Consider the following 23901-nt stretch of genomic DNA (forward strand, 5'->3'; position numbering starts at 1 on the left):
GTTGCAAGTCTCTATCTCTTATGGTTTCAGAGGAGTAGTGATAACACGAATTTCTCAAAGGGCAGTAACTCTGCACATTCTGGGAGTTTTTTGACACAGGGTCAATTGGTATCATGACTTTAACGAGCAATTAAATAAGGTTTAAATTGTATGGATAACCTTAATAACAAAAAAGTGACTCCGTGGAAAGAAGAAGAAGAAGAAGAAGAAGAAGAAGAAGAAGAAGAAGAAGAAGAAACATAAACAAGAGTTCTTTAACCTGAAAGGTGGAAAGATCTAAATATCCTATCGTACATAGATATATAATAAAAATAATACAAAAGAATAAAAAAGAACACAACAATATGGTTGTGTAAAATAGTTTTATTTACAATCAAATAAAAATAGAATTTACAGTCCGGGAATACATGTTTATGGTATCAGTCGTGGGTATATATTTTAAAAGTGCAAATGAATCATTGTTAATCCTAAACAATGAATATAATAACCGTTTTGCAAACATGTACTCAAATTAGTTGCTTATGGATTGTTTAAAAAAAATTAAATGGCAGATATAGTGCATGTAAAAGTTAGCATTAATAGAGCAGACACAACATTATAACTTGTTTTTTTAAATTTTATCTTATGTCACAATGTAACTAAAATATATATTGTGAAAATGGAACTAAATTCCTAATATGCTTTCTATATGACTATATAAAAGATCTCATACCGAACGATTTATACTAAGATAAGTAATACACTGTAAGAAATCTATCGTAGAAATACATTTAAACCATCCCTATTGCATACAACATAAATTAATTTCTTATACTTTGATGTTGAATACTGATTGGTCAAGACGCAGTTGATAATCCGTTCTATTACCATTAGCGTTAGCAACAGACCTGGCAACGAATAACACAACGAATTGTTACATGCGCGTAAATTATGTGCGTATGGTTTGACGTAGAATTCACGTCATTTCTACATAAAAGCAACTAAGTTTTCTTAAAAATATAAGACATTCGACATAATAAAATAGATAGTGCTTGTTTGGAAGGGTAACAGCTGGATTTGACATCCCTCAGAAACCAGGGTAATTCATTTCAAAACTCAGGGTAATTTGACATCCCTCGTAAACCAGGGTAAAACCAGGGAAAACCAGGTTTTCTCAGGGTATCGATTTCAAATGTTACCTCTCCAAACAGGCACTATTTATATAGTGTTACAGCCTAGTAATAGGTAAAGAAAATTTGTACATTAGACATTTTACAGCTAACTTATGCTAAAAAAATTTGTCCTCTTCGGTCTGCGACATTTCTCTTTTCGTTCACAAATTAGAAGTTTACTCATAATTTGTTTCATTTCTCTGTTAATAAAGATATGAAGATTACAAATATTGCGAAATTTGCTCAATGAATGATATTATTCATGACATTTTAAGTGCTTTCACATTTTTGATTTATCATTATCTTTTTTTTTTTTGGCAAAAAATTTGAACTTGAATGTTGACGTTTGAGGCTTACTTTCGCATGAGAAACACTTTGTGGACAACTTGTAGACATCGTTTTTTCTGACATTGATAACGCAGACTTCTTCACTTTGGTTTGCCGAAATCTTTTAAGCAAACTCCTTTTCTAAAAAGAAAAAAAAGTTTATTTTCTCTAGTAGTTACAACCGAATTGATCCTCTAAAAATGCATGGATTTATTATAGATCGAAAATCATAGAATTGCAAAGCTAGTCTTTAACTTAATCTAAGCATGATACCGTTTGCAACAAAAAATGATTAATGGAATTCTTTACAATGTCGATTTTTTAATCTAATATAAAAGGCAATTATAGATACTATTGAAATTTCATATTTGATTTCAAAATGATACATGTAATACTATCAATGATAATCATGTGTAAAATAACATTTTTCCCTTACCTTAGGTTTCATCAATGGTTCATTTGATTTAGATGTCGACGGGCTTTGTGAACTAAGAGTAGTTTCTTTTGTCCCTCGCTCAGCAAAACTCAATATTGTACTCAAACTCGGGTATCTATTCCATATGCCTTGCCTCACCTTACAAGAAATTGCAAATATAATATTTTCTGTAAGATATTTTATTGAAATCCCCATAGGTTTTTTTTAAAAAAAAAAAAGAAGAGTCATATCTCAATCAAGATTAAGATTTAAAAAAAAATAGTCATTTTTATATATGTATAAGTACATTATGAAAATTATTACAAATTTTAAAAGCTGACCTTTTTGTCCAACAAAACGTGTGAAACAAAAATGAAGAACCCCTGAAAAATAGATATATTAATATAAAAATGGCAATGTGTAAGTAAAAAACATGATTCTGATTTTTGAAACAACAAATCAAATAAAACTTAAGAAATAAGAAAGAAATAATATTTTTTTTTTCTAGGAAAACTACCCCAAACACCTCTGCAAATTAAACAAAGTTAAAAAAAAAACAAACACGAAAGAAACATAATAAAGATATCAAACCTGGAATGAATTTGCAATGACAAACAAATACTGAAACACAACTGCTCTTTCGTTAACTGCCAGGATTCCGAACAGCCAAGTCACTCCTAGAACTGGCAGAAGTGTTCCGAGTGACCGCAGACCGGATCTAGTAATAATTGAAAATATTTGTTTTTATCAGAACGTTTTACAAATATAACATGTACGATTCCATGTTTTGTTATGCATGTGTGTTATTGGGTTTGTGGCTTAGAAGAAAAAAAAAACGATGTAAAAGTATTTTGAATGTTTTGTGGATACATGCAATATGTTTGTGAAAACTAGTATTATTTTATTATGTTAAACTCTATGTTTGATATTCGATTGTCGGATTATGTTGAGACATAGGTACTAATAGAACAAGTTTTTTTCTACACTGCTAGTAAACCAACTTATATGAATATCAAGATTCTTCTTGGTTTGACTTACGACGCTTTCCTCTGCAGTGAAGACCTTGCCACTATGCTCGAAGCAAACAACACCCTCAAAAGTGAAACAATTATAAGAATGTTGATCTAAAAAAAAAACCACAATTATTTTTTATAGAGAAACAACATTGAGTTTCAATTCTATGAGAAACATTTAAATTCGGTGCCCTGTAAAATCTCCAATTTTCCTACGCTTTTGAAGAATTTGATGTGCAAGGAAAAACTGAATAGTAGAATTTGTTGCTCAAGAACTTACCAAACTAATCAGACAAACTGGAATAATGAACAAATAGAGAGAGCCACTTTCGATGGACAACCAGCAGCTAAAAGGTTAAAAAAAATATTTTATTACCGACTGGAGTCAGTTGTAAACATATTTATGGCAATAAATTCTGTATTCAAGTATGTATGTAAAAGTAGATACATTCTTTAGTTCTTGAAAAGATAATACTTTGTAAAATACGCATACTACGAGTTTAGGTGGTATCCTTTACCCCAAAACGCTACAAGATTTGTTGCAGTAATAATGACTGGTATACCTGCAAAATAACCGCTATGAGAATGAAACAATATCATCCTTATTTTTTTAATACTTACATCTACTTCCATATTGGTATTTTACGAAACTACCCGACTCTTTTTTTTATCAATGTATACCGTGTTGAAAGGGCAATTTAAATCGCTTTAAGCCCCGCCTCCTTCAAATTGCGTCAAATGAACTGAAGTAATCCCAACGATATTATGTATGAAGTTGAAGAAAATAATTAACCAAGTGCTTTAAAAAACACGTAAACATGCATCCATGTAACTTGTATATGGATACATGAACTTGTAATGATTCCATAGAAATTGTATTAGAATTATTCAGCTGTTAATTATATTTTGTTTATGTGAATGCATATGTAGTCTGAAGATATAATTCAAATGAGGGTTTTTTTTTGTGATGATCCCACCAACCCCCGAAAATTAAAATTTCATCGCATTATGATACAAAATAAAATAAAGAAAAAAATCGGTCACTTAAACGAATGTTTGAAAAGTCTATACAACTTTTTAAAATTTTAAGATTTATTTAAATAAAACAAAAGGAAATATCTTACATTATATGAAAATATATCTAACAGGTTAAATCCAACTCGTGAAAGGTTCATTCAAATACATACCCCAGATTCCACCCAGAAACCAACGAATCCTTGATTTCGACTTGAAGTTGTTTGCAACATACAGGGCATAGTAAGTCACTGTAATACTCATGAAGTAATAAACGCCTAACCCGAGCATACTGAAGAATAACACTAAGAAAAAGTAGTGGATAATGGCCGTTATCGCGACGCAAGCAACCTGAAACATAAAAAAATAATTAAACGCCGGTGATTAGATATATACTCAGTGTCGGTACATGTATACAGATTACTACTTTACAAATATGAATCCAATAATTTTCAATATATTTTAGGTACAATTTTACATGATGTTTAATGCATTATGAATTTTTGTGCATTGTTTTTTTCTTTATAAAATCTACGTACATATATATATATATACATGTATATATCAAATGTATAAGAATTATATATGCACATATTGGTTACCAGATAACATGAGTATTTTATGTTATACATTTTATCAACTTATTTTGAATGTTTTTTTGTAAGATCTACGTTTGTACTTTAATTATGATGTTATATATTCACATTGTACACTCATATACCTATCACTTATCAGGAGGTAGAAATTGATTTTTACCTCATTCGCTGTCTGTTCCACCGACGATATAAATATTGTATACGACAGTATTAACGATCCACAGATATTCAGCATCATGATGTTTTTGTCACTCCTGATAAATCTGAAATTTACACACAATAAGATGATTTTGAATTTCTGTAGTACATGTATACTCGCTTGAGTTATATTTGTGCATGAATAATACAAATCAGTCTTACATACCTCCATGTCAGGATGTAAATCAAAGAAGTAAGAAACGTAAAAGCTATGGAGAGAGCTACCCCAACAAGTGACATCGTTTTTAAGAATGGACTTTCTTCTGATACCTGAAATGTAGTCAAGATAGCTTGGAATATCAACAGCAAATTTCATTTTTAATTTCTTTGACTCTATTTGTATAAAAAAGGGGCATATACCTGAGTGTATGGTCTCATTAAAATAGCAAAGTTTGTGAGATGGTTACATTGGCAAACTGTTCTCTGACGATCTGTTTGGTTCACAGTGCATCCTTCCTCCGACCATTTACTAAAATTAATGTTGAAATTAAATTAAAATTACTAAGATCAATTTAAATTAATAAAATGTATTTACTAAAATTGATTACTAGTAAATGAATTGAATAATAATTTTAAAAAAATGATGAATTTAAAAATACCCATCATATTGCTGTCATTTTTGTATAAAAAAAAACAGGCTTTGATTTTAAAATCAGAGAAAACAATTTGTTCACAATCACATACTTTAGATTGAAATCCCAGGAGACACATACAGCGCGCATTTCTGTAGACGTATTCTAAATAAACAATGAACGTTACAAATAATATAAAAAAACAGCTTAAATAAACCAATTGAATTAACCTAGGTTAATTGCACTTTACACGTCGGCAATAATAGGAAACTTTTAAGTTAATTTTACAAAATAACTTTATGCCAACTGTAAACTAAAATCACATATTTCTGACATCTTACTTTTACAGTGTGTCCAAACTTTAGATTGAGAGGTGGATTTAACACTCCTAGGTCTTCCTGTGTCGTGAGGGACAATATTTGGGAATTGACAAAGGATCTTTGCTTAGACTTTTCCCCCTGTTTGCCTTTCAACCCTTTACTGGTTGGTTTAATTGAGTTTCCAAAAAGATATGAGTAAGATATATTAAGTTTAGTATCGAAGCAAATTAAAAAAAATCATACATTATGATGATATCAAATCAGATGTTTGAGTATTTGTCAGATTAACACAGATTTAGCTAGATGTAAATAAAGATTTAAACTAAAACTGAAAACTTGTTTTAACAGTTTACCTGTTAGAATCAGATCCCAGAATATCTGACATTGTTCTATATAGAACAGCAACATAGTTGATCGCTTGTGGAAACATTAAAAAAAAAAATAAATAAAAAAAATTGAAAGATTAGTTGAAATACTCTTCCAGTATCAATAATTGTTATTAAATCGTGTTTTTACATAATTGTCTTTAACAATAAATGCATATAACGAACAAAAAAAAGTTCTTTTACCTTTTGTAGCGTTTGATGCTTGTTTTGGTAATTTTAGAAAGGTAGAAATTTCCTCGGAGTGTAGAGAAACGTTGTTTGATTGTTCATCCGGAAAACGTATTCCCGTTTCATCGATTTTTGCCCGGTTGATAACAAGCTCTTTAAAAAAAAAACATCAATTTATACAGTGTTTTTTCTTCTACATGTATTGGCAATTCTAAACGATAAGGAAATGGCTTTTTACCAAAATTAGATCCGTTAAATTTAGTCGTTGTAATATTGTCGTTTTGGAGTGTAATCTTGCTGAAACGGTCCATATTTTTTAGGAGAAAGCTGGGGTCTTTTTCTGTCTAAAAGTAACAAATTTTGTAAAATACTAATTGATATTAGTGAGCAAATAAACCACAATGAAGCGTTATACTTGTCTGCTAGATGCATGCCATGTTTATTTTAACTTTTATTTCCGTACCTAAATTATTAAACTTTCCTTACATTATGTGTTAAAATTAAAGTTTCAGATAAATTTATCATTTGTCAATTTTTTTAAATCAGAGTTTTGGATTGTTTGTAAAATGAATATTGTACGCTTCAGAGATGTTTGGACTCTGTAACAAAAGAACAATTCAAAATACTTGACATAAAATACTTATTTACATTGAATATTATGTTTGTGTTCGTTTAAACGAAAGCGTATTCGAACTCCTGTTAGAATTCTTTGTAGCATCTCACTCTGAAAATCAGTAAGTGTTGTACAATGACCTCGAACAAGTGTTGACCATGCACAGATGATCGAAATATTAAGCTGGTTAATATAATAAATCTTTCAGGTTTGACATTAAACGATGGATTGATTGTGCTCCAGGCCACAAGTATGCTCTTCTAAGTAATGACAACTTTTAACTTTGTCATATTTAGTTAATAAATACACAAATACAAGAACTTCATTAAAAATTTATACCAAATGATTTGTTTTTGATTTATATTACAATATTGTATAATGTAAATTTACCTCTTTGCTTACAGTAGTCCAAGAGTTTGAGTTATTGGGCGATAAAATGTTATCAATAACAGCGTAAAATACCTGAAATTAATTAAAACATATAAAATATCGTTACTGTTAAATTTATAAGGAAATTGACATTGTGAACGGTATTCTTTGTATACATTGTAAGCTGTATATTGCGACATCCTAAAAGACACACTAATTATTCCAACACCGTGAAATATCTGTTCTTTTTTGTGTCTGTGCATTATTCAGGTATACGCTAATAAAGATAACATGGACATTATACATCAACAAATTAAGACGATGGACGTTAAGTGCAAATTGCGGTAAACATAAAATTATCTTTCACCTAAAATCAGAGAACTGAAATAAGAGAGCCATATGCAAATATTTGTGTCATAACTAGTTTGCTGTTGATAATTTTAGTTACATATTTTAGAAACACAAGACTTAGTGAAACAGTTTATGAGTAAACGCTTCTTATGACACATGTTAATCCGACTATTTAGGCAAGATTTACATAGTGCTTTGAACATGTTCCATTGAATAAATCAAAAGGAGAAGGACGGAACAATGAATTGCCATTGAATATAAAATAAGCAAGTAGAATCACAAACAAAATTTACTTTGAACGTGTTAGTTACAAATTTATTCTACTGTTCTAAGTTTTTGCTGCATGCATAGAAAACAGGTACACGTACATTTTAAAATCATATCACTTTAACAAAGAAAATAATCAGTACTTTTGAGTGAAAAGGGTCAAAACAATTATTCAGTGTTGATAACGAGGGAAACGTTTTCGCCGACTTTTCACAATTTTCTAGTCCAACACTTTTTAATAATAGGTGAATGAATGAGAGGTTATAACGTAGATAATTCCAATACATGACCTCTTTTTCGATAGGTAATCCTGTAGCGTTGGTTACTGTTACAATCTTCTCTAAAACACCAAGGGACAAACTCAGATCACCAGCACCGATTCCATTTGTTGACGATGTCAGGTTTTTCATCAGTTGTAGAGTATTGTTTACTTGATCCTGTGTTTCATTTCCGATGATACTTTCCAACTTGAAAAAAAACAAAACTTATTTTGAAAGATTTTTACTACAATAAAAAATGATTCATACACTCATGATGTAATAAATCATTGTTTATGCATTATGTAAGGTAACTTACAAGTGACGATGCATTCACCAAAGCTTCGTTGGTGCAGTTGATAAAGTTAGGAGGTTCCCATTCTCCATGTTCATCACAAAATCTTGTTGCTACTCCTAGATTAGATTTGTTTGTATATGAATAATAAACATAACAAATTATACTATGAGAAACATTCTTATATACCACTTTTTGGGAGTTGATTTTAATCAACTGTCCTATGCAGTTACTCTGGCAAACCCAAAGTGAAACAGTGTTTGGACCTGAGCACAAATCATCACCGCTGACAAGACTTAGATCTTGAAAATAATGGATAAATTCGGTGAACTGTATGCTGTACCATTGGTTTTCAAGGAAATGTTTTTTAAATACCTTGAAAATAGTCAGATTTTATAAAGTACGAACAATTTAATTATATTTTGTAGTTGTATGTATTCCTACGCCAGTGTTCAATAAAGTTTCGTGCAACCAGACGCTCGGCTATATTCGTAAATCTCCGACTAGCAGAGAGTCTCTCTTCGTAGTCGGAGATTAACGGAGACAGCCGAGCGTCTGGTTGAACAGGACTAGAGTTCAATAATGCGTGGATCCAGACGTGAACAATTTTTAGAAGCATTTCGATTACTGATACACAGTTTAGTGGAATTAATTCTATCTTTGAATATTACACAGCATGATTCATATAAAGTTTCATATTCAAGAGAGCAAATAACAAAGAAAATCGTTATTTTTAATTAATATAATTCAAAAATCAAGAAGTTCCTGGTGATGTATCGAGAAATGTATTGACAAAATTCAAAAGAAAAAATTAGGACATTTACTCGAGGATGTCCTTAAACAACAATTTTAAAGCTGTTAAAGAATATTGTGTGAAAAATTCGACATCGGAATGAGTTGATTTATAAGATTATCTAAATGTAAGGAGAAGTAAATATTATCTTTTGTGTTGTATCTTTTGTATATCTTTATACGATTTACGTTTATGTGCATTTGCGCAGGAAACGTTAACAGCAAAAAGAAAAAAAAAGAAAAAAAAAGACTCGACACCAAGTTTTCAAACGATCGTATCAAAATACACTTAGTGTATATTTATACAAAATTTTACATAGTTACTAACATTTTATATCAATATAGCGATTACGACGTAACTATATTTAACTGAATAATTTTTGTAACAATAAATATTAATTTTTATGTATCTAGAATAATAAAGTATATAAATGTATGAATCAGAAATCTCATGATAAAGTCTTACGTATCCATCTTCTAAAACGTATCTTCTAGTCTGTGTGAGAGAGAGAGAGAGAAAGCGAGAGTGATGAAGAGAGAGAGAGAGAGAGAGAGAGAGAGAGAGAGAGAGAGAGAGAGAGAGAGAGAAAGAGAGTACGTCAATGAACAAACGTCTCTACACAAGTTATACATGTAACAATACACGGGTAGGTAAAAACTTAAAACTGTTTTTGCAATTTAAAAAAAAAATAACAACTGTATACAACTTTTTATAACAATTTGCTCTAGGCTACCTTTTTGATATTTAGGACACGGCTCTTTTAAAGTTATTCCCGCCATGGTAGTATTCCATAATATTCCATATATTTGTTCATCTTTGCAACTCATCAATTCTTTAGGATCTTCAAAACACATACATTTGTTAACTATAGCAAAATGTGTCATTAAGGAAATTTATTCAGTTCACAAATCTTTAAGAATGGAGATAATTTACTAACAAACATGTATGAATATACATGGGTGTAGAATGTCATTTACACATATGTTCTAATGTTTAGCTTATTTTGTTACGGATTTCAAAAGTCAAAGAATACACTTAAGCCCTTCTGTAGCAATATCTTAGGTTTAGGTATCATTATTGTTACGAACCCTCGATGTTGAGGTACAAATATATGACGAAACAGTAATGCTTAACCTCCAAATAATGTTGAAGCAACATTAAATATAAAAAATGGAAGTTTGAAACGTTAACATATCGTTATTATTTCATTCATAAATTTATTATTTCATGAGAAGTAAATACCAAATACATATTGATGTTTTGTATATCTCGAATCACAGCCCTGACAGGTGCCCGTCTTGACGTGACTTTTGCGACAATCGGGGTCAGAACAAGAAATGTAGCAATCATCACCGTTGTATCCAGGTACAGGGCACCCTAAACAAATAAAGATTTTTTTTAAATTCTTGGTTATAAAATTTAGGTTTGTTTTTAATTACTTTATAGTTAAAGATGAAAGTAAGTTTATTTTTTTTCTGAATATTGACATAGTAAACGGTCTCAATTATTTAAATTTAATGCAAAACTATTTTTTCTAAATAATGGTTTCAGACCCAGAATATTTTTTTACAAGGATGAAATAACTAGTCAGAATATTATTGTAAAAACTTCAAACGGTAACAAAATAAGTAGCTGATAAGTCATAAGGGGTATTTATGGTGTGTCAAATTATTGACTGGTAAACACTTTGTTTCAAACTCTGATTATATAGAATGTTGTTGCTGATTTCACAATCGACAATTATAATGCGTTCTTATTTCATGTAAACAGTATAACCTGCCAATTATTCATCTTGTTCATTTACGTGTTGTTTACACAGAAAACAAAGTTTATCAATTAAAACTTCGTAGTTGGAACAACATGCAATGTATATATTCGGTTATTTCGCTAACAGGCCAAATCTAGCAGAGGATGATTAGAAAAGAAAAAAATGTTGTTCTTAAAATTGTTTTCATTCCATCATTGAAAGGATTTACATTTTGTTTAGTCAATGATATTTTTTAAAAAATAACTTTAGTGGAAGAATTAATAAACCAATTTGCTTGGCGGTTGAGGTATGTATCGTCGCCCACTGATGAAATCAATTTTCCAAACAAAATGACAGCCCAATTGAAATAGCTGCGCCAATAAATTGCATGGAGGTACATATATTTATACATGTATACAAGACATGTAAATATGCACCATTTAAACCTATGCATATAGATACATGTATCAATTGCATTTACTTATCCTCGACACCCTAATTTAGATTTGTTAGGATAGTAATTGTAAATTGGAAAACGTTACAATTTTAATGGAATATTTTTTTCTTTTCTGTAAATTATCCTGTTATACGCATGAAATACGTACCATACACTTCAACTTCGCAAAGAGAGATGTATACAGAACGAGGATAGTAGTAGGTGTAGGTAACGTTGGGATTGGGCAGTCTCTCGTTGTAATAAATGACGTATTGTCCATGCAGAGGACATTGTGTATCAAAAACGTCTGGAAAAGTGTCCAGAGTAAAGTCGTCGTCTGTATAACACAAAACCCCATCTGATTTGCTGGTTGTGTTTGAGACGTATATAGAAAATTCCAAGCGCATTTGTTTGGCCCGGACACTCCAGGATGAATCTTTATCGAAAATGTTAACTTTTAATAATTAATATGAACTATAATTAGTAAATACAAATATATAGAAAACGTTAAAAATTGTAAGACACGATTGTTAAGTTTTCCCTTTAAAAAATGCTTCCTTGCAGATAACTATGTACATGCCATTGCTATACTCATGTATTTCTAATTGAGTATTTAGAATGTCTTAGTTCTTGTAATCTATAGTAATTATCATTGGTCTGAAATGTACACTAGAACAAAATCCACAGCACAAAAACTAAATTTTCTTATATACTTTTTGTTAAATAAGTTAATAGGGGACACATGTTTTGTGTAATGAATTATTACATTCATAGATAAAATCATTGATTGTATATCAACTGGAATTCTATTCAGCTTTTTTTTATGCATTTCAGAAAATGTGTTCCTGTTTATTTTTATTCTTTTAAAAAAAGAGAAATATATCAAAGTTCATGTCAGCGAGCATTCTTCAATCCAAACTTATCTAAATTCACCTCATTTTTTTGCTGTTCACAATAAGATGTAAGACACAACAATAATCGAAACGAAAAAACAGAACTATATTGACATATGTACAAAAGGATTCAACCAATGTCCGAGGTTATGTATGATGTTTGTACACAACCAAATTATATTTCAGTTACATTTATCGGTGGTAAAAATGTTTCTTTAAAAATTATGACACTGTCAGAATTGATTTTCATTTTCTTATAAAACCATACATAAAAGTTTGATGTACAATGCATGATGTATTTGAGTCTCGTAGTAATATAACAAAATATAAAATGCATACTCTGCAAGTTTTATTTTAATGAATTTCAATTAAGTATGTGTTTTTTTTTTAAAAAACATTGATGAAATTATATGATTACTGTTTTCTAGCTATATTTTCATAAGTGTACATTTATACACGTAACTGTTTTAACAAACACGGTTTATTTTGGGAAATGTTATACCGAGCGCTATTTTGAAACAAAAACATTTTGGTAAATGTTCCATATGAAACCTATAGTAAAGACTCACACATAACTCGCACGATATTTTGATGTAGAGTATATGGTTTCTAGAATAACGTTGAAAAATTTATTAAGACTTAGCCTTGCGCAAGGCCCTCGTTAAACAACGATACAGAATTAAAAAAAAGACCGGTATCATGTCATTTAAGTTTTTAAAAGTATTTAAAAGTGATTTTGCAACAATTTATACAGAAACATACCATTGGGGTAATATACCCGGATATCATGGATGCTGTAAATACTGGTAAGATTAACCCACCAGGTGGCGTTTTGTCCTAAAATGGTATGTGAGCATTGCCCATCATAGACGTATAAATCCGACTTCTGCCCATCCACAGCATTGCTTGAATTTGTGTTGTAATTGTAGCTTTCTGGATATTGATGTGTTGGTTTACTAAGCGCTAAATTAACTAAAGAAAAACAAAGAAATGTACATTATTTCGTGTAAGTTTTTAAATATTCAGATTTTTTAGTGTTACATCTTATTCGCAATTCTCCATTTCCCTTGTTTTACTTTTTACATGATACCCCAGATATTGAAAATGGAAACGAAAGAATACATTTTTTTACATAAATAAATAAACCTTAGATAGAGAAATTGTATTTACTGGTGGCTGACATAATGAAGAACTCTTTTGTATTCAAAACCAAAAAAGAATGATTTTTTTGACGTCACACCATCTACTCTGGTTTGGTTTCACATATGCAATGAAAATAGTGCTCTGAATAAAAAACTGGTTTATGCCTTTCTTTACACAAGTATCCGACAGAACAAAATTGATAATGTTTAGGTTCACAAGTCGATCTAAAGAATAAATGCATGTATGCATAAATATATGCATTTTTGTTAAATAAATGACAACTATAATTCAATGTTGAAAACTACTTCGAGTAAATTTTATGCTTAAATTACATTCTATAAATAATAATTACTATGACGAAATAACGATGGCAGATATTTTCTAAGATACTTGGTATCTGTTGAAAATTTCCACATCTACGCGGCGATTTCTCTGACAATAACATCTTTAAGATTTTAACGAACTTTTTTCGTTTGAGGTTGGTCTGTAATTTTGTGGAAAAGTCAAAGGTAAAAGTAAGGGTCTCAGATCGATCTTGTTTCAAATATTTCCAGAACTTTTCATTTGGGGTGAATATCATGATTTGATTATACTGATGCTATGTTGATAAAACAAACCGTAAAAGATGGTGTGACGTCATATAATAAAGTTCCAATGGCAGATCTCATAGCGGCGAGACATTTAAATTAAGCAATCGATTTTCTTGATTTAATAATTGTCTCGGAGAAGTAGTGAAAAAAAGAAGAAATAAAATACGATTTCCAATTATAGTACATGTTACATGAAATTAATTGCTTAATTGTACAACATATTTATAGCCTCCTGTTCCTTTAAATCACCATTACCACATGAATATATTAGTTAACGTTACATTTATTTTTTTTTAATTTCTGTTTTTAACGTTGTACGACATAAATTTTTTTTTTTTTTTTGGCCAAGAGAGTTTTGTTAATTACTCTATTTTCTCGTTACATTGATGTAAAACATAAAGGTTTGAACTAACATAGAAAATGACGTAAAGTTGGGTTAAAAAATGGCCATTTCTACAATTAAAAGAAAAAAAGATTAATTTTGTCGCAGTTTTTTAATGTTCTTAAATATAGTCATCATTTCTAATCATCCAGTACCTTGTCAAATGCATATCCTGTATATGTCCAATTAGTATTTACATGTACATTTTGGACGGCTTTTAACGCCGCATATAACTGGAATATGGACTAGCACAACAAAACACATTTAAAGAGTAAACTGACACATATATCTACAGTTTTCCCCATTTTCAAGTTAATAATTTAGGATTTACCTTGCTACCCCTATCCCATTGAAAAAAAAAATCATCGGTAACACCTGTTTCTAAATTAGTTTAATGCAAAATGTCTGATATTTAAACATTGTTAATTTGTTCTTTACTCACCGTAAGCAAAGCTTGATGAAATACAAATGTTAAGACAAAGAACAGTCTTAAACATATTCTGACGATCGCCAAAAGCAATAGACATCATTGTTGAAACTGAAAATATAAAAATGATATATTTTTTTGTAAATACTACTGATCGTGACCAGTCCTGTATAACTTGGGAATTATATTTAAATTCTTTATAAATGTCCTCGAAAATATAATTATTTTTTAATTATTTCTCTCTTTCACTTTGAAAAGATAATAGAATTTCTAATGTACTCTTATGTTTTACTCTGCAGTCTTGATGGGTTACCAATTTGGCTATAAGTAATACTTGCAGAATAATAATATCAACAATCATAAAAAAAATTAATGACACTATTATTAACATTAGTTAAAAATAAAGCAAATGTGGAACAGTAGATGTATATATAATAGTTTATTAACATAGTTACTTAAATAAATGAAATTAAAGTTTCATTAATACTCTATTTTAATCAAATCTTAATTTTTGAAATTTGCCATTTATTGTCTCAAGATTACCTTAGATATTTATTCATATAAATGAATTTATTAAACAACTGTCCTTTTTGCAAAATATTTATGAATATCAAATCTTTATTCAGTTCATTTTTGCACTTTTATGAACATTATATCCTGATTTGTTTTTTTTATTTCTACAAAGTATGTTAACAAGTGCTTGCCATTCTAAAGAACAATTCAGAACTGTAGATTTAAGAGCTCTCATAAACAGTACTTAGCTACGAGAATTACAATTACAATAAAGACGACAACTACTCTCGAACAAACAAGTGTACAACTCAAGCCATAAAATACAATCTAAGTACTTCCTTCGTGAATTCCTGTTAAATTCAGTATACTGACACTACATTCGTTTTTTTAATGAAAAATTTCTTTCATTCGAGCGATGGAAGATTTTTTTAACATTTAAACATGTTAATAAGTTTAACACATGATATTGTGATTTATTTCGGATTTGCAACACTGGCGAGTAAATTAGAACACAATGAATGTTGTAAAAAAATAATGAAAAAATTTATGAAAAAACTTGAAAGTCATAAACCTATCTATCAATAACAAATTGTTGTTTTTGTTCAAATAACAGCGATGTAGTTTAATTAGATAATATAGTACATCAGATAAAATAGTACATCAGTAAAACTAAGTAAAAAAGTAAAAGTATATATGTATATTTGCTTTATTTTTAATGTCATCATTTAAATATTAAAAATTTTAATCTATAGATCAAAGTGTAGTTAGATCTGTAGACTAGTACTTTTATTGATTGGATCGCCAGATAATCATAATAACTGAACAAACCTGACTCGGTTAACAAATCTGATAACATTGTTGCAAACTTAATTCATTAGCAGAAAAAAAAGTTTAAAAAAATACTATTAAAGAATAGTGGCCAGTACCGAAAGCAAACCGTTCAGACACAGTAAAGCATGAAAATATAATACGTAGTACTTACATAACAATGCTCTTTCAAACTTCTATCATCACACCACTCCGTGCAACTGCCGTTATACGAATCTAGCAGGGATGTTAAAAAGCAGTCTGTGGTGTAATTGAAAAACTTTAGTGAGAGTCTGCAATGCAATTAAAGCTGTATAAGTCATTTACTCAAAACAAAAGAAATATGGAAAACATGTACATATAAGGTTGTAAAAATATTTTGTTCAAATACTCAAAACGGTTGATGCATTTCTGAGCACTTTGACATTTCCTAAGTATACCATATACAACAATTAATTGTATAATGCAGTTAATTTCTTACGACTTTTTAGTCAGTTGTTTCATAAACATTGGCAATTAATTAATAAACCGACCCAATTAATGTTTAAAAATACAATGTCACCTTTTAAGACGAAAACGGTTAAATATTTAGAGAAAAATTGCTTATTCCAGCAAAATATGATTTTTTTTATTTATTGAGTATCCCCAAATGACGGCATTCGTTTATTTTTGTGATCTTTGGTAGAGTGTGACTGCCTATTTTTCTCAAGATTGTCTTACTCAATTCATAATTTTTCAATAAGTTTTTGATCGTCAAGTATTTTGCAAAATCTAATTGAGCCTCATGATAAATGATTTCTTATTAAATTTATTCAACGACCGTATTTTTTACCCTGTCAATATGGTCTTTATTAAAATATATTGGAATGTCTTAAAAATCGCAGCAAATTTTAAAATCTTCAAGAAGTTAAATTTATAAAAAACTATTAAATTGTAAAATATAAATGAGCGTTTGAATAAGCCCTTGCAATATTTTAAGACATCCCATTTATTTTCTCAGGTAAGAAATAGTTCTGATTGTGCTATATTGCTGAAAAACAGCATTTCACAACAACAAGAAATAAACATATCCTTAAGATAAAATGCGTTTCTCATGGACTTTTAAAACTACGAAACTGTTAAATAGACTTTTATTGTATTCATTGTAAATTCACATTTTTCAGAAGTCTTGCTCCAGATCATCACCAAGATGATGCCTGGCGTATTTAGATTCCATATCTAGATAATGGCATGACTCTTACAATTGCATCAAAGAAAAATTAATCATTGCACATCATTAGCTCATAATAGATTTCATGTGTGTCCCGTGGGCAATCTAACATGTAACCTAGTAATAGGATATAAGGAAGAAATGAAACAATCATGTTCAAAATAATGCCCTCTACATGAATAATTTTCTAAATTAAGAAAAAAATATTTTTTCTAACTATATGGAATCTGCTTTTGCTATTTCTCCTTTAAGTCTTTCAAAATCTTTGGTGTAAGCCATTTTAATAATAACACTGAAATAATAGCCTCGCATTTTTTGGAGTATCACTTATTCAAAGAAGTGGCAATTTACCACAAAACACTTAGTGAAGCAATTCATGTAATCCAGCCATCATCATCTTAAAACTTCCTTTATGTGTTCTTCTGATATGTGGTAGTATAAATATTGAGCGAAAAAAGAGACGCACTTTTAAATGATTTCAAAAGAGAGAAACTGTATTTATTTTAACCGTATTTACAAAGTAGCGCAAGATTTTCAACAACGGTATATGGTTTTAACTTTAAAATGTACGGAACGGTATATTTGATTCTACGTATTGTATCAAACTTTTGAATGAGGTGATTAGTTAGTTGCTTTATATTATAATAATTGAACACATTAATTGTTGTGTGGTAGATCGGGATTTCGTTTCTATTAATTATAATTAGTATTTCGATCCCGAAGTGATTTAATTTTATTACTTTGGTAACGCCCACTTTATACGTAAACCAATAACTTTATTGACAGTTGCCTTTGATCTCTTTCCGTATATAAAGTCGTGTAAGTCCTTATTTGACGAGGGAGACGGCTGGTTTCGCTAGCTACTTTTCTCCTGAGTCCCTGTCTCATCCGTCTATTTGAGGTCCCTGTTAAAGATAGGTTTTAGGGTTGGGGATTTTAGGTACTTGCTATTGACTTGTTTTCTTATTTTGTAATTATAAATTTATAAAGGGTTGTTAATCTTGGTTTTCATTTACTTTGAGTTTTGGTTTATTATATCTGGTTTATCTATATTGAGATTAAAGTCGTGTTCATACCTTATCTATAATTTAGTAAAGTTTAATTTTTAAAGTAGAGGTCAAATTCAGTCTCAAAACAAAAATAAACACAACGCGAAATACTCACAAAAACTTATACGGCACTGACCTGCTACAGTTGTCTGTCTTATATTATTATGCCTCCTGTCAGTTTGTCGCTATATATTTAATACTCATCTATTTTTGCATAGTATACAATGGGTTTATATAGCGTAAGCATACTATGCCGCAATAGAGCACGGCAAATGTTTACAACGATACTTTGTAAGCGCCGAAGGCGGGTTTTGAACTCTTGCCACTAAAAGCATTACGTCTTGAAGCCCAACGCGTTACCATTACGCTACAGCAGCCGATGATGTTACTGACGGTATTTATATATATATAAAACGTAGAAACATTTGATTGACATCAAGCAATTAAAATTATTAATCTTTCAAAAAAACACATCATTATTGACAACAATTTTATAAGTTAAAGTTTTGATAAACTTTTGAACAAATAGATTAAACAATTTCGAAAGAAATTCTACATGAGAATCACAAAAACGCTTTTTAAATGACGCTTGATACAGATTTACAAGAACAAAATTCAATGAGATTTTGTCTGCTTAACATTTCGAGTTTTCTTGGAATGGTGAAACGTCTCTCGTTTCTTTAAAAGAACATAAACCCTTGTTGATTTTTTACTGTACAACACCTTGTTGATTAAATAATCAGGATTATTTGTTTTCATATCAAATAGCCTGTATCAATTTTGAGACACTCTGTATATTCGGATAAAACCCTGTACGAGTTACATGTAACCATTGGCTTATCCGGAAGCCCCTACAAAAATCCCTAGTTTCACTGAATTTTTGACAACACTACATACACACAATACATACACCAGTAGGTCTCAGCACTAAATAAAGCCCTTTTAGATTTGTCAGCCTTGATTGTGAGGTCCTCAATCCCCTATTGGGCTGAAATTGCAGCAGCAGAGAGACCAGGGGGACCTTAACCTGTAACCACCTGTAACCATTCAGTGGAAAGGTATCTGTGGACTCCAATGGGAGGATGACGACAGGACGGTAACATCAATGTCAAAATACTAGACTCCGCCAGATTTCATCATCATTCACCTCGGTTCAAATGACCTAACCAAAGATAAAATGACATCTAAATTGTTTTCTGAAAATGCACAATGTTCATTGTATCGATTAAATGCTTAATGGCCAAAGACAACCCCCATCTGGTCTGTCCCTTTGCGTATGGGAAACAAAATCAACAAAAAGCGGGTCAGAATTAACAAGGGCATGAACAATTTCATGGCAGACCAGTTGGGGGGGGGGGTGTTACATTGGCCATGCCACAACATCAAGACAACCGATCTTGAGTTGTTTCGATCAGATGGTACAAACCTGTCGAACACTGGTAACAACATACATCTGACGAATATTAAATGCGCTCTACAATATTTCATTCATGGACAAAGGAACCAGTATCCAGTGGTTTCCTGAAAAGCAACTTTTTTCCGTCTCCAATCCCATTTGCATTTACATATGTACATTTTTTATGTTAGTATTCAGAAAGTTCTGATCGTTGTTTTGCTCCCATGATAGGACCAATGCTTTGGCCCAAAATTTTATTTTACTTAAAAGCATAATGTGCTGCCATACTTGGTATTGGCCTTTGTTTCATGCTCTTTCTATTTTATGTACAATCTAAGGTAAATATAAATAATTTCAAGTCTCCAACAATTTTTATATGTATTAGTTTTACATATATAATATTAATTTATATAAAGGGTTTTGTGGGGGACATTGTCCCAAAGTCTGTGGCGGGACTGTGGAGTCCGTAGTGGTATGTGTTGACACTTTCTGCTCCAAAACCTGAGTGTCTCCCCCCACTTGCTTTCAAATCTAGGGGCTATTTATAAATTAAATCATTCAATATGATTTATAAAAGGCAAAGTTATGACAGTTAACTGTGTCATGTTGTTACAATGTAAAATTGGTTTTTTTGTATAGCGGGCTTACACTGGGTATAGGTGGAGCCACATCCACCTCACTCCAGTGAGGGGATGCTACAGGCTGGTGCACTAATAATGGTGTAATAATTGGTTGATAAAGTAGCCTTTGTCATGCAAAGTTCTAAACCAGGTAGCACTGCAGGAGACAGGGTGAGAAGGGCAGGACTCACTACCCTCCTTAGAACGCTGGGGATCGTTCAGGTTCGGGCACTGTTTCATACTCGGAACCACAGTGTGTCCCTACATGGGTAGTTAAACTGGCACACTGATCGGCTTCCCAGTTACCCCAAAAAATCATTATGCAGCCAACATCCACCAATTGTTTGTAATAACAGAGTAATAAATATCTATCATACTATTTATTGTAAAGTTCTATTTCATAATTCCTGAATGTTGCCAGGCTCTGTGTCTTCAAGCAAATATAATGTAAAGTGCTGGGTTAGCTTGGTGAATTCAATAGTTAATTAATCGATTTGAAATCAATTGATTAATTTGAAAGAACAAACGCCAGCTTTTCCAGTGATTATTTTTGGGGATAGACAACACTCAAACGTCACAGTACTTATAGCAACGTTTGTTAGTATATACAAAACTCGGCATAATAATAACAATAGTGTTGTGTTGTGCATGTACTATGCCGAAATAGTAGTCAGAGTTTGAAACATACATGTAGTGCACTCGCCTCCGGCTCTCGCACCATGTATAAAACCCTCGTACATGCACAACAAAAGACTATTATATAAATATGATATAGATTTTTTATATTATTTTCATATTTGATTGTATATTTATAGCATTCATTGATTTTAAAAGGTCTTATTTCTTATATCTAGTGCAAGGTCAAAAGTTACCTATCTTATAGGTCAGTAGTGGGATATTCTTGATCTATGTTTACAAATTGTGTATTCTAGATAGTCAGTATTTAAAAGACGACCAACATATTATCTAGTTTTTTATTACATCTAAGTATTGTCACCAAGCACTAGGATTATTAATTGATTCATCAAATATTTTATGTACGTGATCCCTGTTTGAATAAAGAAAAAAATGTTGAATTTCGATAAAGGTTATTATTATAGGTCAATGCTGATATTGGTGCTATGAAGTAAGAATTTAGAAATTTGGCAAGGTGTAAACTTTCAATTAAGATTATGAAATAGTGATTACAGGATGACCACATGCGGTCAAGTCACATGGGTACTAAAAAGTTAACAAGTTGTGGAAACGTCATGGAAACCGGTCCTGGGGTATAAAATGGCCATGTGCGCCCTGACAACCTCAGTTGCGGTTTCTCGTTAATAAAATTGTAAGGACATACAACTTGTTTTCTTTTAAGGTACGCATGTGTAGTTCAAATCATCTTAGCGTTAGAAATAGCATTGATAAGTAAACGCAACCAAGATGTAATAACTTGGAATTTAAAATGTTATTAATTATTTATTTTTCAGGATATTTTGTTAAATTAATCAAATCATTGTTATCTATTAATTTACTTTCTTCTATTATATTGAGTTGCGGTTTCTCATTAATGAAATTGTAAAGACATCCAACTTGTTTTCTTTTAAGGCCGAGCAATAGAGGCTGAAAGCAAGCATTTATATACATTGCCCTCGCTGTCCAAGCATCCCCACAAATAACATTAAAAAACCAATAAAACAAATATATTGACACAAACCATCCACTTCGTTATACCCTCGAATTCTTTGGACTTTGTTATAAAATGTGGTCATCATAATTATTGAATATGATATGATATGAATTTGGTTAGTTCGTGATCAAATCTTCTAAGAGGCCCTTAAGACTTCAAAGGATTTGATCACTTGACCAACCAAACTTATGTCTGAGTGGTGATTTAAACTTACTAATTATTTAGGAAACAAATAGCAATTTAAAAAGTTAACTGGAATATGATATTGGTTGGTCACATGATTGAATCCTTTGAAGCACGTAGAGTTTTTCAGAAAACTTGATTACGGAATAACCAAGTTCATATTCCGGTGAACTTTTTAACATTCATTTGGTGTTTATAGCTTATATTTTCATGTGAACAAAGCAAACCGTTTAGAATTGCTAAAATAACCGATATTTTATGTTTACGATAACCCAACCGACAAGTGATAAGTGCGTGCTATGCTTATTTTGACGTCGTGTAAAAGCTCACACAGAATTGAAAGTTTTCGCTATTCTAGAGGTTAATATAAGGAAACATTTTTGCAAATGTGAATATTTTTAACTGACTTTGGTTGATAACGTCTGACGAAAAATGGGTGAACATGTTGATGAAATGTTGCTCAGAATAAAACCAGCCAATACATTTACACGAATTTAATTCACTGTTTGATTAAACAAGATGCAATTCGAATAATCTTAAGAAAAAAAAACTAACTAATTGCTTTCACCAAAATTGCCCATTTAAAACCCACTTGAAATCTTTTTTTTGATGTACTCTTGAAATTTAAAAAAAAATTACCAAGATGAATACTTTAGCAGTAATTATACATGATGGTTATTGTTGTTAAAACTGTTGTTAAAATGTAAATTATTGGGATTAATGGGAAAACAAACCAGTCAAATCAGGTAACATTTTAAATGTTCAAAAATTCATTACATGTTCAATGCATGAAATCAATACAGGATTTTCTTTCGTTTTATTCTTCAAGAAAAAAAAAACTAAAAAAAAAAGGCGAAAAACATTCTTTTGCTTTTTGTATTGGATCTTTTAGGAAAGAGCGCTCTTAGTTTTAAGAATTTTTGACTTATACTTTTAGTTTTAACCGTCCCAGAAAAAAATGTGTTTAAAACAATTACTTTATGAATACCTAATTGAGTTCATCTGCAATAGAGTAAGTCGATTAAATGATGTTCTATTTAAAACAAATAGATGTATACGGCTTTTAAATTTAAGGTTTATTTATTTAGGTATAAATACATCCCATTTTTCTTCGTGTATCTTAACATCTCGTTCTGTTAAAACTCGGTCATTGTTATGTCTTTTTTCTTATCGATGACAATTAGTCTGTCATTTGCATGCATTCAATATACTGGAACTTTAAAATTAAAAAAAAATCACGATGATACATCAGTGTAGCAATGCGTGTGTTCATTTGTTTTATATTTTCGGATATGGTATTATATATATACAAATAATAATAGAAGACGCTATTGTTTTTTGCTTTTTCTTATAAAGAAAGCGTGCACTATGTGATTCGTGTCTCGTGTACCTGAGAAGGTAAGATTGTTAACTTTATGTCCACTTATAGTATCTGTTAGTCCCTTTTCTACATTTTTGCAATGTTTTTGCCTCTTGTTAGAATGGTTACCGCCATGTAACATAAATCTAAAGACTTGTGCCTGTCAAGCACAATCAAAAAAGTCAAAAGAGAAGATCATTTTGACCTATGAATAATCGAGACAAATCAACTGAATTAAAAAGATAAATAAAACATGTAAAAGTGCTATATCGTTATCAGTTGATCTGTACTTGGTTCTCGTTAGCTTTTACATCAATGAGAAATTACTACTCTTATTTGTTAGCAAGATTCCGTTCTCTGTTCTTTGAACC

The 23901-nt window shown here is 30.7% G+C and overlaps 1 pseudogene; it reads right to left on the minus strand.

Annotated features, from left to right (window-relative positions):
* Positions 1–1327: 1327 nt before the first annotated feature.
* LOC128174518 (adhesion G protein-coupled receptor E3-like) overlaps positions 1328–23901 on the minus strand; it is a 48383-nt pseudogene continuing 25809 nt past the window's right edge.

The sequence above is a fragment of the Crassostrea angulata genome, chromosome 2, assembly GCF_025612915.1.
Source record: "Crassostrea angulata isolate pt1a10 chromosome 2, ASM2561291v2, whole genome shotgun sequence".
In the NCBI taxonomy this organism is placed as follows: Eukaryota; Metazoa; Mollusca; class Bivalvia; order Ostreida; family Ostreidae; genus Magallana; species Magallana angulata.